Source organism: Nylanderia fulva, unplaced genomic scaffold (assembly GCF_048542155.1).
Source record: "Nylanderia fulva isolate GAGA-0341 unplaced genomic scaffold, ASM4854215v1 Scaffold631, whole genome shotgun sequence".
Taxonomy (NCBI): domain Eukaryota; kingdom Metazoa; phylum Arthropoda; class Insecta; order Hymenoptera; family Formicidae; genus Nylanderia; species Nylanderia fulva.
The window spans coordinates 47,543-55,878 of NW_028190733.1; the positions used below are offsets into that span (position 1 = coordinate 47,543).

Below are 8,336 nucleotides of genomic sequence, written 5' to 3' on the forward strand. Positions count from 1 at the left end.
TTTGGCAAGAAGAAAATCTGGAAAATAAATAAAATTAATATATACATCTATTTAAAAATAAAAATATTGCACTTCGCATCTTTGGCAAGAAGTAAATCTGAAAAATAAATAAAATTAATATACACATATAAGATACATGTATGTAGCATGCATTAATAAATCTTGGCTAGATGTTGCAAAAAAATTAAAAATGAAAAAGCAAAATTAAAAATTAAAAATAAAAAAGCAAAAAAAAATTATAAATTAAAAAACAAGCATAATTAAGCACCATCAGATGTGCCTTTTTCTCCGTACAAATTTTGAGCATTATGCAGTTCAAGATGCCTTGAGTCAGGTTGAAAATTTATACAATTAATATTTTTTGCTTGAAAACTGGACCGAACTACACAAATAGAAGAAAGTGACTCATTACTTAAACGATTTCTTTTTTTATTTTTTACATCGGTTACAATAGAAAAAATTCGTTCGGCCTCAGCATTTGAGTGGGGAAAAGAAAGAACTACGTTAACTAATGATTCTAAATTTGGAAACATCTTTTCCCCATCGAAATTTGTAGATTTAAAAATATTTTGCCACATTTCATCTATTTCTAAGCAAGCTAATTCTTTTTTCCGGTCTTCACTAAAACTTGATGGCAAAATTCTCCATTCAAAAGCTAAATCAGTTATGTCAATATCATTCAATATTCGTTTCGCGATAAAAGTTAAATCTTTAATTTTTAATCTACCTTTATAATACAAAGCAATTTTTGGATCTAAAAAAGTTAACTGTTGAAAAAGTGTATCTTTAAAAGGCAAACGTTTAAGCATTTTTCGAACTGCAGTAATGTAAAAATCCAAACATTTCATTCTAATTTGTTGCGAACATTCCAAAGACAATGTATCCAAAAAACTCTCACATTCGGGCCCTACATATATATTTTCTAAATTTTGAATATGATTTTTATTATCTAAATCTAAATTATTAATATCTTTTAAAATATCAAATGTAACAAAATTTTGAGCAATTTTTGAAATTAACTCCCGACTACTTTCATATAATTTATGTATTAATATATCACGCGATTGAAATAATGCATTAAAATTATTAAAAAAATTTAACGAATATTTTAAAAATAGTAAATATGCTTTAATAAAATCATCGTTTAAAGATTCTAAAATTACTTCGGCAGATTTTAATTTATCTTCTACTGATGCTAAAAGAAAATAACTTTTTAAAACTTTCCCAATTATCGAGAAGTCTAACAACGCATTTATGTAAACAAAGCCACCTTGTTTCCGATAATTTTAAAATTTTACTTTTTTGTACTTCAAAAAAATTTTGAAATTCGCCCAAAACTGCACATCTCTTCGCACTGCCCGAAATATAAGTGGCAACTCCTCTAATTAAATTTTCGCAAGAATTCGGTAAATTTTTACACGCTTTACTAGCTATAATCGCGGATGAGTGGCAAATACAATTTAACGTTACTAATTGCGGTACTTCTACTTTAAGACGAGACATAAAAGAATTATTGCATCCAATCATAACGGATGCATTATCGCACGCCAAGCCAACAATATTTTTAATCGGAATTTCTTTTTCTTTTAAAAAATTTGTAAATATTTCAAAAATTTTACTCGCGGAACAATCCGTTGCATCTAAAACTAACAATTCTAATAATTGAGTCGTGACTTTTTTATTTAAAGGCGAAACATATTTTACGAGTAAACACATTACTTTAGTATCTGATATATCCGTACTTTCATCGATCAAAATTGAAAATTTACATGTTTGCAAATATTGAATAATTGTCTCGACTTCGCGTTTTGCTATAACATTTTTAACAATATTTGCACACTTATTTCGAGCAAGTGAAAGATCTTGCACGACTTTGGGCTCTATGCAAATATCTTTTAATAAAGGAGTTAAATGATCCGCGCAATAAAAAGCTACGTTATGTTCAGCAAAAAAGGCAGATAATTTTATTTCGACGCGTTTAACTCTATCTTTATGTGATAAATTACTATTAACACTAACGGTGGCTTCAAAATTAGACAAATTTATATTTCTTATATGTTTTGCCGTCTGTGAGTGTGCAGTTAAATTTGTTTTGCAACATCTAATGGCCTTATTACATGCAGTACAAAGCGCTTTATTCTAAATATCAGGATGAGAAGTTAACCATCCTTTAAAATTATTTTCATCTAACCAAGAATTTTGAAAATTTCTAAGTCTACGTTTCTTGATAACTCCTTTACCAATATTACTGCTACTATTACTACTACTACTACTACTGTTATTATTACAATCCATAATTTACATTTACTTACTGATATTCAATCTTCTTCCGTTGGGCTTTCGCGTTGTATTCCTCTGTTGGGCCAAAGCTTTCGCGCCAATTCGCGCCCATATCCTCTGCAGACAGTCATCTAGATACGTGTCTGTTAATACTAGCCTAACAGACAACATGGCCGCGCATGCGCGAGAAAACCGGGCCCGTCTCACAACACTGAGTCACACACAAAGATTCCCAAAAATGAATTCATAAGTATGATAAAATTTATATTAACTTTTACATTTATCACTTTTAATAACATAACTTACGAACAAATTTATGGGACTCCTATGGGTTCCCCACTTTCTCCGATCATTGCCAATATAGTCATGCAGGACTTGGAAACATTGGTAATTAGTAATTTAAATTGCGAACTGACTTTTTATTTCCGTTATGTAGACGACATTATTTTATGCACTTCCGCTGACAATATTACATATGTTTTGAACGAATTCAACAATTATAACGATAGACTACAATTTACATTAGAAAAAGAGGATAATCGTTGTATAAGCTTTTTAGACATAATGATCAAAGTAATAGATAATAAAATTTATTTAGATTGGTATCACAAAAAGACATTCTCAGGTAGATTACTTTCATTTTTTTCAAATCATCCGATTTGTCATAAAATAGGAACAATTTATAACTTGGTAGATAGAGCTATATTACTATCACATCCGCAATTTCATAAAAAAAACATAGAGAAAGCTATTAACATTTTGCTATCCAACGATTATCCTCTTGATCTAATTTTTACAGAAATAAAACGCAGATTGAAAAATCTCTCAACTAAGAAATTCAACAAGTCTAATAACAACAATATAACAGATACTAATAATACTAATATTAACATTAAATATTTTGTCATACCATATATAGAATCAATATCTGAGAAAGTTGCTTCAGCAATAAGAAGACCTGACGTAGTGGTGGGATATCGTTGCATTAAAAAATTGAATGACTTCATAAAAGTTCAAAAGGACAGAAATAATTACCCCACGAATTCTAATGTTATTTATAGATTGAATTGCAACGATTGTGACGCCACATATGTCGGACAGACAAAAAGACAGTTAGGAACGAGACTTAAAAAACATAAAAATAATATTAAATTAGACTCTGCTAAACATTCGGTTGTCACGGAACACATTCTAAACGAACAACATACATTTGACTGGGACAACACTAAAATTATAGATCATGAAAAGAATTACCATAAAAGGCTAATATCTGAAATGATCCACATTAAAGAACAGAAAAATGAAATTAATTTAAATAAAGACACCGAATTGTTAGACAGTAGTTATTTTGACATACTTAAAAAAATTGCTGAATCATAGTTTAGAAAAAACATTGGTAATAAATAAATACATCACGCTCTCTACTTTGACATTTGTTATTCAGACTTCGCAACACACACTTGAAAGATCGGGAAGAAGGACTTGTTAAAACGATAATGTAAGTTGAAAGATTTTTTAATTTTATCTGACATTGATTTAATTCGAGTAATATATCCGCAGCATGATTAAATGTCACATAACTTGGCATCTCAGACCAATCGTCTTGCACATCTATTGGTCGACAGCGAAGAATAGTTTTAATTTTATATTTTAATATTTAACTAACTTTGTATTTTTTTAACATTTAACTTTGTATTTTAATATTTAACTTTTGGCTTCCGGTTCCGGTAAGAGAGTGAGTGACAGGTGTGTGAAAGCGTGGCAGATATTTGTGAGGAAAGAGTGAGAAAAGGGGTGAGGTGAATAGGAGATAAGAGGTGAGAGGGTGTAGAAAAAGAGGAGGAGAGATTGAAAGGATAGGAGAAGATAAAGGGGTAAGGAGTTAGAAAGTAGAAAGTAGGAAAAGGTGAGACACGTGGACACGTAGACACGTGGAAGAAAGAGAGTAGGTGTAGGGAGTAGGTGCAGTAGAGTAAAAAGATAGGGAATTCACTAGGGAATTCACTAGGAAATTCACTAGCGAATTGGAGCGAGTTGGAGCATAGAGTAGGTGAATCGAAGAAAGAAAGCGATAAGAGAAAAATGATTAATGAAGAGAATATTAGAGATAGAAAAATGATTAATGAAGAGAATATTAGAGATAGGAGGATAGAGACCAATAGAGATAGGATGTTAGAGGAAGGGGGAAAGAAGGGAGATGAGGAAGAAATAAAAAAGAAGGCAGGGAGGCCGAGAAGAGTAGATGAGTTAGGGAAGGAGAGGAGGAGCAGTATGGGATGTATAGAGGATTTTTTGAAAAGGAAAAGAGAAGAAGGGGGAGAGGAGGATAAGGAGAAAGAGGAAAGAAACCTAAGAAGGAGCAAAAAGACAGAAAGGCTGAATAGAGAGGTAGGGGGGATAGAAAAGGAGGAGTTAAGGAGGATGATGGAGGAGATAGGGGAGAAGATAACAGAGAAGTTAGGCGAGGAAATGAGAAAGTTGAAAATAGAAATTTGGAAAAAGGAGGGGGAATGGAGAGAAGAAAGAAGAGAATTAAGAAAAGAGATAGAGAGCCTGGAGAAGAGAGTGATAGATTTGGAAGCAAGAGTAGAGGAAAGAGGAAGAAAGGAGGAAAGAGAAAGAGAGGGGGGTAAAGGAGGGAGTAAGGGGATAAACGAGACAATAATAGGAAAAGTGAAGGACATAGGAAAGAAATTAGAATAGAAGGAAAGAGAAGAGAGAAGAAATAACATAGTAATAAAAAGAATGGAGGAAGGGAAGGAAGGTGTAAAGGAAAGAGTAGAGAAATTAATGAAAGAGATAGGAGCGAAAGCAGAAATAGAATGGATAAGGATGTTGAAAGGAAAGGAGGGAAAGGAAGGTGAAATGGTGGTAGTAAAACTAGGAAGTAGAGAACAAAAAAGATAGGTAATGGAGAGGAAGAAGATATTAAGAGGAAAGAGGGTGAGAATAGAAGATGATTTAACATGGGAAGAGAGAAAGATAAAATGGAGACTAATGGAGATCGCGGAGATAGAAGGAGGAAAGGAAACAATGTATGGACGAGCTATGGAAGGATAAAAATCAATGATGTATGGTGGAGACGGGAAGAGGAGGAAGGTGTGCTTAAAAACTGGAAAGGAGAAATTAGAGAAGGTATAGAAAAAATGAGGGGGGAAGAAGGGGGTATGAAGACAGGAATGGAGGAAAAAAAGGGATAAAAGAAGGGAGAAGAGAGGAAAGGAGGAAAGGAGGAGGGGAGAACAATAGTAAGAAGAGAAAGGAGGAAGGAGAAAGGGAGACGGAGGCAGAAAGGAGAAAGGAACAGGAAAGAAAGGAAAAAGGAGGAGAAGTAAGAGAGGAATGGAAGATAGGTTTTTGGAATGTGGCAGGAAATAGAAGATTGGGAGGTGGTGGTGATGATGGAAACATGGATAGAGGAAAGGGGGTGGGAGGCGATTAAAAAGAGGTTACCGAAAGGATATAGATGGGAGAAGCAAGCAGCAAGGAAGAGAAAGAAGAAAGGAAGACCGATGGGAGGAATGATCATGGGGGTAAGGGAGGAGAGGGGGAAGATAAAAGTATCAGGAATGGGAGAAAAGGCGGAGGGAATAATGATGGCGGATTTAGAAGTAGGAAGAGAGAAGTGGAGGGTAATAGGCGTATACATCAACGGGGACATGGAAAGGAAATTGGAGGAAATGAAGGAATGGATGGAAGAGAAAGAAGAAAATAAATGGACGATTTTGGGAGGAGATTTCAACGCAAGGACAGGTAGGAGGGGGGGAGTGATAGGAGGGGAGGAGGAAGAAGAAAGAAGATCGAAGGACAAAAAAGTTAATGAGGAAGGGAAGAAGTTGATAAAAGAGTTGGAAGAGGTGGGATGGGGAATTTTTAACGGAGGGATAAGAGGGGATAGGAAGGGGGAGTACACATACAGGAGGAAGAGGGGAATTGGTAATAGATTACGTGGTGGGAGAGGATAGAGTAAAGGAAAGGATAAAGAGAATGGAGGTGGGAGATAACATAGAATCGGACCATCACCCATTGATTGTAACGCTAGAAAGAAGAGAAGGAGCTGAAAAGGGAAAAAGGGGGGAGGGAAAAGGAATAAGAAAAAAAGGGAGATGGACAAAGAGGGGAGAAGAAAGAATAAGAGAGGAAATAGAGTGGGGAGAGGGGTGGAAGGAGGGGATTGAAGAGGAGCTAGAGGAAAAAATAGGAAGAATAGAAGAGGAATTGAGAGAAGGAGAAAAAGAGAGTGGAGAAGGGAAAAGGAAAGGGTGGTGGGACGAGGAATGTGAGGAGAAGAGGAAAAAAGTGAGGAAAAAGTTAAGGGAATGGAGGAAAAAAGGAGGAGGAGGAGAAGGATATAGAAAAGTAAGGGCGGAATATAGGCTAATGTGTAAAGGAAAAAGGGAGGAAGAGAGGCTAAGATGGTACAAGGAGGCGATAGAGGCAAGAACGGAAAGAGAGGTATGGAAGATTATAAACAGGGAAAGGAAAAAGAGAGAAGGGGTGAATGAGGAGATAAAGGCGAAGGAATGGAAGGAATACTTCATGGACTTATTGGGAGGGATAGAGGTAAAAGTTGTAAGAGGAGGAAAAGAAAAAAGGGAGAGAGATGAGGAGCAGGAGATAAGCAGGGAGGAAGTGAAGAGGATGCTGGGAAAACTGAAGAAAGGAAAAGCAGCGGGGAAGGATGGGATACCGAGTGAGGTATGGAAATATGGAGGGGAGAGGGTAGAAGAGTGGGTATGGGAAATGTACAACAGAGTATGGAGAGGAGAAGGATGGCCGGAGAGGTGGAAAGAAGGGATAATAGTGCCACTGTTGAAAAAGGGAACGGGGAATAAAGTGGAAAACTATAGAGGAGTGACATTGATGCCAACGCTATACAAGATATACGTGGGGATTTTAACTGAAAGGTTAAAGGAAGAAATGGAGGGGAAAAATATGATACCGGAGAGTCAGACAGGTTTTAGGAAGGGAATGGGGGTGATGGTATCTATGTGTTGAACTATCTGGTGAATAAGAGGGTAAATAAGAAGGGAGGAAAGGTAGTCACGGCATTTATGGACCTGAAGGCGGCGTTTGATTCGGTAGATAGGGAGGTGTTAATGGAGGCAATGAAGAGGAGGGGAGTGAGGGAAGGATTAAGGAGTAGGATAGAAGAGGTGTACAGGGAAACGAGGAGTAAGGTAAGAGTGGGGAAGGAGGAGGGAGAAAATTTTTGGACGGCAAGGGGGGTGAGGCAAGGTTGCCCAATGAGTCCGCACTTATTCAGTTTGTTGATAGCGGATATAGAGGAAGTGCTAAGAAAAGGAGGTTGGGGGGGGGGGGTGAAACTGGGAGGGGAAAAGGTGCATTGTTTGGCGTACGCAGATGACATGGTACTGTTGGCGGAGGATGAGGAAGGGATGATACATATGTTGGGGAAAATGGAAAGTTATATGGACAAGAAAAGGTTAGAGGTGAATGTAGATAAGACAAAGATAATGAGGTTTAAAAAGGGAGGAGGAAGAATGAAGAAAGTGGAGTGGAGATGGAAAGGAAAAAGGTTAGAGGAAGTGAAAGAATTCACATATTTAGGGTATAAGCTACAGAGGAACGGGGGGCAGGAGGCGCAGGTAAAGAACAGAGTTAGGAAAGCAGAAGCGGTGATAAGACAGGTGTGGGGAATGGGAAAGAGAAGGTTTGCAGGAGACTGGATGAAAAGAGTATGGCTAATGGAAAGGTTGGTGGGGACGGTGTTGGAATATGGGGCGGAAATATGGGGATGGAAGGAGAGGAGAGAGGTGGAGGCAATGCAGGAGCGATGGATTAGGTGGACGTTAGGAGTAGACTGGTGCACGCCGGGGTATATGGTAAGAGAGGAGATAGGAAAAGACAAATTTAGGATAAGGGCAGGAAGGAGGGCGGTAGGGTATGAGAGGAAGTTGGAGGAAGGAAAGGGAGGAAGTTTAGCGAGGAAATGCTTTGAGGATATGAAAGAGAGGATAAGAGGAGGAAAGGAAAGAACGATGTGGGAGGAAGAGAGGGAGAAATTCTGGGAAGAAAGAGGAATAGAAGGGAAA

The 8,336-nt window shown here is 36.9% G+C and overlaps 1 pseudogene; it reads right to left on the reverse strand.

Annotated features, from left to right (window-relative positions):
- Window positions 1-1,179: 1,179 nt before the first annotated feature.
- On the reverse strand, window positions 1,180-2,295 carry LOC146720710 (zinc finger protein 862-like; annotated as a pseudogene).
- Between the last annotated feature and the right edge of the window lie 6,041 nt (window positions 2,296-8,336).